The sequence below is a fragment of the Penaeus chinensis genome, chromosome 10 (genome assembly GCF_019202785.1).
Source record: "Penaeus chinensis breed Huanghai No. 1 chromosome 10, ASM1920278v2, whole genome shotgun sequence".
Taxonomy (NCBI): Eukaryota; Metazoa; Arthropoda; class Malacostraca; order Decapoda; family Penaeidae; genus Penaeus; species Penaeus chinensis.
Window position 1 is genome coordinate 10,439,080 of NC_061828.1, and position 10,000 is coordinate 10,449,079.

Below are 10,000 nucleotides of genomic sequence, written 5' to 3' on the forward strand. Positions count from 1 at the left end.
CATAAATTACATACACAAATAGATTGGTTATGGCAGTGGCAGCTTGAATTAAGAATAAAAAGGCTTAAAGTTAACTTTTTTTTTATCCTTTTATCGGCATGCTCAAGATGTAAGAAATATTTAAACGTTCATATTGATCATAAGAATCATATAAATTGCAAAATTATTCTTTAACGACATAAAATTTTAAATGCATCTTACGGACTAATATTGTCATTATTTTTCTTTTTTTAAAAGGGAAATAAAATCCAAGCCGAGACAGTAGTTAAAATTGTATAAGTACATGAATGAAGGAAAATGAGCTTCCAACGACCAAAAAGATCGTCACCAGTTTTCTAATTATGTCTGTTAAAGTTTATGTGCAGTAGTAAGAAAAGAATTGTAGAACTTTTGAAATACTTTTAATGGAAAAGTATAGTCTGAAACACCAAAGTTTCACATTATTTACATTCTACTAAAATGTAAATAATGCGTTTTTATTTTTTTATTTTTTTATTTTTTTTTTTACATATTTGTCTAATGTCCCTTCCTGTATCTTTCTATAAGCTTTAGGAATTAACGAATTAACCTTTTATTTCTCTCACTGCATTCATCACTACCAAGTAAGTGAAAATGAAAATAGGAACCTTATATATTTGTGAGGAATAATAATCTCCGCATAAAACAATTATTTATTTTTATCATTATTCATGAAATAAACAGTTATCAGCTTAATAATAAAAACAAAATATATATAACAGTCCTGTAACAGAAGGAGTTACGTCGTTCTGAACTACTGTAAGAGAGGCAAAAAGTGTCACTAAAATATGCTTTGTTCATATCACAGGATAACAAACTCAGTTGCAATTATCACAATTTTCCAGAAGGTAATGCATACATATATATTTTACCACCATACTGTATGAAGCGTTGGTAAATATTATGGTCCTGGGTTGCCTATTTATATTTTGCTGATGTTTCTTAGTCATTTTTCTTCCCTTCCTCTCTCGCGTAGACAAATAGTCATATGGATAAAGAGAGGAGGAAAAGGAGGGGAGAGAGAGGGAGTGAAAAAGAAGGAAGGGAGGACACAGACAAACAGAGTTTATTAATTGAATTGCATTAACATTAACGATTATTGGTGAAATAAGAAATTCAGTGTTATTTGATACTGTTTTCTCTCACATTTTTGGATGGTAGTGTTACAATAAATCAGTCAAATACTGTAAAATCAGGAAGAGTTGATTCAATATCCAAATCCGTTTTTCTATATTGAAATATATATATTACTATCCTGTTCCACTATTGAAAAAAAGGAGAAAGATGAAAGAGCAACTGAAATAAAGCGGCATGGCAAGCAGTGATATGGAGATATCGATGAATAGGTAGACGAAGATAGAGAGAGAGGCAGACAAAAACAGAGAGAGGGAGATTGGGAGAGATATTTTTTAACATTATTTTTTCCCTTCCTGCTATCCTCGGTCTTTTTTTCATCGCTCTTATTTTTCACTTCTTAGAAAATAGCCTTTATTTGCCATTTTGATTTGTATTTTCACATATTTTATTGTTGTTGTTGTTTTTTAGGTGATAAGTATATTTTGTTTATTTTTTTTCAGATCTTGTAAACTGACAAAAAATATTAAAATTCTCTTACGGTACCTTGGCCTTTTGTAACTGTCGGAGGGAATTCTGAAATGCCACATAATTATGTATTATCATTATTGATATAATACCTTTTATTAGACTTTCTATAGTGATCGATATAAATAAAATTTTGTTTCTTTGATATGGTTTAGATATTAATCGTGAGAGTGGATGCAACCTAAGTTATGGTGTCGATCAATTCACAATATCAGCACTTTTCTTGACGACTTCTAGCTATCAGGATCTCAGCACAATAGTGTACAGGAATTTTAATGTTGATGTTGTTATGAAATGGGAGTGTAATTCCATTATTCCATCAGAACGCTGCCGCTCCTTCACGACGAAATTGTACGTGATTTGTTAATTAGTATAAAATCGTTTTAATTATTATTTTAATTACCAAGATGATGCTAACTATCATCATCATCATCATCATCATCGTTATTGTCATTAAAATATCAACACATTCTTTGATATTGGAAAACAAAACAAAACAAAAGGACTCGGGAAATCAGGTGTTTTTATTTACTGAGACATCTTGTATATAAAATAAGATTTGATTTGGAACTAACCAAGATTCTAAGATGTGTCGGGGTTTTTAATTCTGGTATATTAACCATTAGAACGTACTTGTTTTAGAGAAAGGGAAGTGGGGAGGGAGTGAGATAAAGAGATATAGACAAAGAGACTAAAGCAGAAAGATAGAAAGAAGGAGAAATAGAGAGAGAAAGAGGAAAGACGTACAGGGTGCGAAGAGGATGATGAATGTTCACATAAAAAGGAAGAACAGAAATAGATTGCGTCGAGAAGAAGGAATAACTAGAAAAAAAATGTAAAGGAGGAAAGCAGTGAGAAAGAGACAGATGATGAATAGTTAGAAAGTCTGGTTGATAAATACAGAGAGGGAGAAAGACAAGAGTGAGGGAGAGAGAGACCACGAATGATGAATATGAAAGATCATGATAACGATAATGATAATGGTAATAAGACTAATAATTGTAATAATCGCAGATGATAATATGGATAATAAGAGTAATAATAATGGAATCATTCTGATAATGCCGATACAAGAAAATAGCGAATGTAACTATTATAATACTAGTAGCCTTGCTTGTAACCGAGAGATAGAAATAAACAGAGGGAGAGACTATAAAACAGCAAGACAGGAACGGAAAATGAGAGAGGGAAACATGATTGTTAAATTGGATGTAATTTCACATTTCTCTTCGCTTTTTTTTTTTTTTTTTTTTCCTTTTTTCTTAATCTTACATTTAATATTCATCTAGTGTACGTTTCCTTTCCAAGATTCCAATGTATTTTTTTTAACAATCCAAACATGAACACTACTACTTGATGTACAGCATACACTACTGAGAGGCAATAATGTATGTACAATCAGAGCTGGGGATTTTACCTTCATTTCTAAGAAAAAAGGATTGCTAACAAATCAAGTAATACAAATGAATTGTGTTGACTAAATTCGATATCACATATAAAAATAATGCACACACGAAAATGTTCACGTCAACGAAGACAACTAAATAATTAAGAAGAAAATCATTAACATACCATTTCCGGAATCTACGTCAGTTTACATGTAGTTTTTTTCTGCGTCATTGCACACTGGTTTGGGTTTATTGATATTAAAAAATCGCAGGTAATGCAGGATGCAAGTTTAGATTGTCTTTAAAGTACCATTATAGCCACAACTTATATGGAAAGGAGAATAGCCACATATAGCAAGCAACTCCCAAAACAGCAGATTTTCGGATTTTTAAATTTGAAGATATTATCGTCACTGATCTATACGATTATATGTATAATAGTATGGTATGAATTTAATATTCTGCATTCTATTTTATGTGCTTTCTAACTATTATCATATGTTTTCATTCATTTTCTTCTACAAACTTTACAGACAAAGCTTAGTCCCGCCCCTCGATTCCTGTCGTAAAAATATTGTAGTGGCGCCGGAAATGATGGCATTTGTTGGATTTTTTTTTTTTTCTGTTTGCGGATGTTTTTAAACTATTTAGACAAAATTGAGATTAGTAAAGATATGAAAATGGAATTCGGGATAAGGAAACATATTTTAGGAATGTATTAATAGTTTTCAAAAGAGTTGGAGAACAGAAAATCGTGACCTTTTTTGCCAACCAGGCGATGTAACCATTAATTTTTAAGAACATGTTTCGGATTATCTCACAACTCACTTTTTGCTTCTTCAGCGTTTATTTTCACATCTTCCTGAGATTTTTTTATTATTTGCTCACAATCATTTCTTGCCAGGGATCTTTTCCGTTTGGCGTACAGCGCTAAAATTAATTTTAATATAGATTTTCTTATGTATTTTTGTCCGTAGAATCCGAATATGACAACCGTTTTATGGAGAAACCTAACCTAACCTAACCTAACCCAACCCCTAACCTAACCTAACCTAACCTAACCCAACCCCTAACCTAACCTAACCTAACCTAACCTAACCCAACCCAACCCCTAACCTAACCTAACCTAACCTAACCCAACCCCTAACCTAACCTAACCTAACCTAACCCAACCCCTAACCTAACCTAACCTAACCTAACCTAACCCCTAACCTAACCTAACCTAACCCCTAACCTAACCTAACCTAACCCCTAACCTAACCTAACCTAACCTAACCTAACCCCTAATCTAACCTAACCTAACCTAACCCAACCCCTAACCTAACCTAACCTAACCTAACCTAACCCCTAACCTAACCTAACCTAACCTAACCTAACCTAACCCCTAACCTAACCTAACCTAACCCCTAACCTAACCCTAACCTAACCCCTAATCTAACCTAACCTAACCCCTAATCTAACCTAACCTAACCTAACCCAACCCCTAACCTAGCCTAACCTAACCCCTAACCTAACCTAACCTAACCCCTAACCTAATTAAAAGGATGACTTCTTTGTTTGTTTTTTTATATGTACTGAACTAGTTCTGTATTAATAAATTGTATATAATACTGAATATTACGACTTTTTAAAGTTTGAATTCCTTCAGTAATAGATAGGAAGAAAATAACTTTAAAGGCAAATAACTCAAAAACTGTTAATTTCTCCAAAAAAAAAAAATAATGTGATATTCTGATTCTACGGACAAAAATACATAGAAAAATCTATTTTAAAATTACTTATAGCGCTGTACGCCAAACGGAAAAGACCCTCCAAACGGAAAAGACAACTTGCCAGAATCACCATTTCATTTTAGAAGTAATCGAACTGCACCTAACTAGATGATCCAAGAAATAAAATATTTTTTTCCTTTTCTTTTACGCGAAGCGAAGAGAAAGAGAGCAATAGAGTAAATGAGAAAGCAGGGAATGTGTGATGAAAGTGTGATAGAGAGGGAGAGAGAAACGCTTAATGGATCGTGGTTACAAAGCAAAATAAATGTGCCAGACATCAAAGGTCTGGCACAGTCATAGAAATGGAAAGGGTAAAGAGAGGGATTACTTGATGATTAAATGTGCTACGGGTCAAAAGTCGTAAAGCAGCTCAGGATAGTATGGCATCGAAAGGGGTAGAGAGGGTGAGTAAATGGGCTAAAGTAGGGATCTACAAGCCTCATTGCTCCTAATGGGGCTCCTAATAGGGGTCCACCATTCAGGGTCCCGTTGAGGGGTAATGGCTAGACAACTAAACAGGGGAATACCGTACCCATGGCTCTCCTAGGCCGTTCGTGACTGCCACAAAGTCGGCCGTTCATCCTTCCAACGCTTCTCTCACACCTTAGGAAGTGGAGAGTAGAAGTTGGAGAAGAGGAGGGGATGAAGAGAAGACAGTGCAAGATTAGTCGAGTTGAGGGGCTCGGGCCCAAGGTAGGGGTGATCCTTGTATTGAGCCTTAGTCTCCGTCAGGGAGGGGGAGAACAAGCAAGGTAAGTTTGCGTGCGTGTATGCAGTAAGTACTACGTAACCGTTTTAATCAACATTTCGTTATGTTCATAAACGCATAAAGTTTTTTTTTTTTTTTTTTTTTTTTCTTAGTTGATCAGTTGAATATTCGTATATCTGTATTCATTTTTTCTGCTGCACATTTTTCATATGACACAAGATAATGATTAATGGTGAAAAATAAATGTGCTAGACATCAAGGCCATAGAGCACTATGGCAGGGTATAGTAATTTTGGTGTATTAGGGAAAACTAAAGATCAGATACGAGAGAAAGGTATTCGTGGGTAGAAAAAGGTAGGAGTCAGAGGTGAGGAAAGGGTGAATGGGAGAGAAGTGAAGAGAAGGGTTATGTACGAAGAAGGGGCTGAGGGACAGTTTGCTTAGAGAAAGAAAGTGTATGAAAACGTGCATAGCTCCGGAGAGAGAGAAGAGCACGGCATCAAGAGAGGGATAAGGTAGACCTGATTAAACATATAGTCTCTCAACAGGAGAGGACCGGAAGGCGCCTAGGCCTAAACGTAGACCGCAGTGATGGACAGTTTCAAGACGAGTAAGTAGAGAGGTTGAGGAAGAAGAATAGATATGGCAGCTTTATTCTAGAGTGAAGAGGATTAGAGTAGGATGAAGATGGAGGAGAGTTCTGCGGTCTGAACCCCAGGATACATGAGAGTCTGTAAGAACCGGAGCGGGCGGCGAGTTTTTTCTTGGTGTAGAGGATGTGCCTGAGGAGCGGAAGTGGAGTCGGGTGTCATATAGAGTGGAGTAAGGACCTATACGTGATTGAGACAAAAGGGATGGAGAAGGATTTGGAGGTGAAAATGCGAAAGCCTTAATCAGTGGCTCAAGAAGTGATTAAAAGACATTGCAGACTGGATTAGAGAGCAGTTATGGAAGAGACTAAGGCATACATGATGGTATCATCTACAAACAGTGAGGGTCAAATACCCGTTGGTAGTACCGAAATTAAGCCGTTACTCAGCACCAAATTATTTTTTAATTTGGTACCGAGTACCCTGCCTTGTGGGGCATCTTGAAATTGAGGAAAAGATGGAGTTGAAGTGGCAAATTTCACTCGGAAGCCACGATTGAAAAGGAAGGACTTAATGAAAACACCCATGTTCCCGCAGTTGTTGAAGAAAGTGGTATCGTTCAGTAGTATCATGAGCCTTTCCCAGGGCCAAGAAAAAGGTTACTACTGATAATAGATTTTAAAGGCAGATGCGATGTAATTTTCAAAATGTGCAAGTGGGTCAGCTGTGCTTCGAGCACAATGGAATCCAGATTGAGAAAAGGCTGTGGTACCACATTAAAAATATTTATTTATAATTTATTGAAAATCTTCTGCGTCAACATGTTTCTCCAGAAGGGTCTGTGGTCTAAACATCAAAGGTCACACATTATGACAAAATATTGTGGCGAACAGGCTAAAACTGAGTTAACTATTAGGATAAGTGGACAGACGAAGGGATGAAGAGAAGGAAATGGAAAGAAGAAGAAAAGACCATGCAAAATTGGTTGAGGCAAGAGTCTAGGTCCAATGTTGGGATAATCCCCTACATTGGGCCTCAGTCTCTGCCTCCTAAGCCCCTCTCGGCAGCAACGAGCAGGGGACTGGGGGAGGGAATTAAAAGGAAATGAGCATAAGCAGCTTGTCAGAGCAATTGGACAGTAATGTGGCACAGGTGTAATGAACAAATATTATTATTCATTTACACTCCATGTTGGCATGATTTTCCAAACTGTTTTTGTTTATTGTTTTATTACTAGAATGTTAATGCTGTTAAAACAAGTAATTTTATTTTAACTTTGTTAAAACAACTATTTTTTTTTTATCTTTCTGGTTACTGAAAAGTGGTGTTTTATTCAGCCAAACATTGTATTTGTGGTTTCTGAATAAACTGTAAAATACGAAATTGCTGAATTTGCCAAACTTTAATTTTGTCACTTTTTCCTGCTTTTAATACCTACAGAATCTTCTTTTATGTTCCAGCTTGTCTTTTTCCCAGATTTTATTCATCTTTCTTTGAGCTAGTTGCTTTGTCTTTCTTTTTTTACCAAAAGTAATAAATCATACTTTATTAACCTGAAATATCTGAAGAACTGGAGAATTGAGCATTGTTTTAAATACCATTCCAATAGTCAATACAGTTATTTCCTTGACAAAAAAAAAATATAATAATAATAATTATAATTGCCAAAGAAATTATTAACACTAGGAATGTAACCTCAAACCATTTATTATGAAGTCCATTTATTATGAAGGAAGAAAGCAGCCCGAAAAAAAGCCTTTTCCTTCACTTCATTACTTGCTGGATATATTTGAGAGGTGAAGAAAAATTTTCTTCAGTCCTTTAAATTTTCAATGACATTGTATTTGTGGTTTCTGTACGACCAATAAAATATCAAATTGATGAATTTGACAAACTTTAATCTGGTCAGTTTGTCCTGCATTTAATACCTACAGGGTTGTCTTTTCTGTTCCAGCTTGTCTTTTCCCCCAGAGTGAAGTAGATTTTTTCATCTTTGTGTGTGCAAGCATCAAGTCAGACTTCATTAACCTGACATATCCATAGAACTGGAGCACTGAGCATTGTTTGAAATACCATTCCTACCGTCAATATGCTTGTTTCTTTGACAAAAAAGAAAAAAAAAATGCCTAAGATATTATTAGCACTAGGAATGTAATATCAAACCATTTATTGCGATGTCTTGTCAAGGAATAAACCCTTTCCTATCATTTTAGTACTTCCTGGATATACCTGAGAAGTGAGGAAAAATTTTCTTTGTAAATATATGTTCAGTCTGTTCAATTTTCTCGGAAATGACTGAAGAGTTTAAGAATCTACAGTAGATATCTTTCTTGGTCTATCTCACACAATAATGGCATAAATTATATAAAAGAATAAAAAAAAAAAATAACAGAACTAGCACTGACACACATTCCACAACAGGATAAAGACCTTGAAACTGTTCACAGGTTAGATGTTAAAAGATTGAGGATTAAAAGGGTATCTATTTCAAAACATGTAATTTCTACAGTGACAGAACTCACAACTGAAAACAAAGTAAATATATATATAAAAGATAATAATAAAGATAAAAAAAGTCCAGCACTGCACAGAAAGTGTTTACTGGTAATATATATATATATACAACACTGACCATTTTACACATGAGTGAGGTCACCAGCATGAATAATTCTACATGCAATTAGGATCTATTTCATGTTCATATATTTACACATTCTGAAAATATCAATTTACAGAATCACGGATTGACCCGTCACACTGGCAACGTCACGGAAATTGGTGCTTTAAAAAATGATGATCAACATCAATAAGAGGGTCAACCTTATCATCACGACATGCTGCTTGCTACAAAGGTCCTTAAAAAAGATTTTTTTTTTCTTTTTTTTTTTTTTTTTTTTGTAAAAATGATGATAAAAAACCTAACCTTTATCCTACACTAATATGTACCTACAAAATTCTTACTCATTAAGTGTCCATAAGAAAAATAGTAATAATAAAATACTAATAACAATGCTCATGAAATTTAATAATAATAATAATGACAATAATGATGATGATGATATCAAAAATCAATAATAATAATAAATAAAAATAATAATAACATTAAATGTAGAAATAAAAACTAATGGATATAAGAAGTAGAAGAGTTCATTCAGACAAACAGTTTCACTAATTATAATATTATGTTCTTGATGTCGTTCTCATTGTTGATTGCCCATGCACCACGAGTTGCAGACAGTTCTCAGGCTCAAGGCCCAACCTTCTTTCCTTCCTTCCTTCCTTCCTTCCTTCAGCTACAACTGCTCTCATCACTGAAGTACCAAGGGAGTACAACCCTCCCCTCCCCCCCTCATGCACCTAATCCTGACCAATTAGGAGAAAGTGTTTTTTTTTCATTATAAACACACCTCTTATAATTTTCTTGCTTATCAAACAAATATACAAATTACGAGTAAAATATAAATATAAATACATGAAAAATTTAAAAAGTCAATATACATCAACAAACTAAGACCATGCGATGCTGCTCAATTTTTCAGATATCAACGCATTCAAGGTAAACAATTCAATATCCCCCTTGTTCCCTTTTCAATTACTTTCTCTTTTTCCTAGGTCCTCGTATCCAAAATTCTTACACACTCACAGGGTGATTCTGAAGTCTTATCTAGTGATGAGCATTACACTGGTGTCAAATTATGTGATCATTTGGTAATTATATCAATAAAAAATACAAGCAAAAATTTACAAATAATATTACCAATAATAATCAATAATACAATCAAGACTGATATTATGACAATAATAACTACATTACCAGCTATTACCAAAATAATGATTATCATAAACCTAACAATAATAATAAACAAAATTAGCACAAGCATGATAAAAGTAATCATATCCATAATAACTCGTGTCATCTAT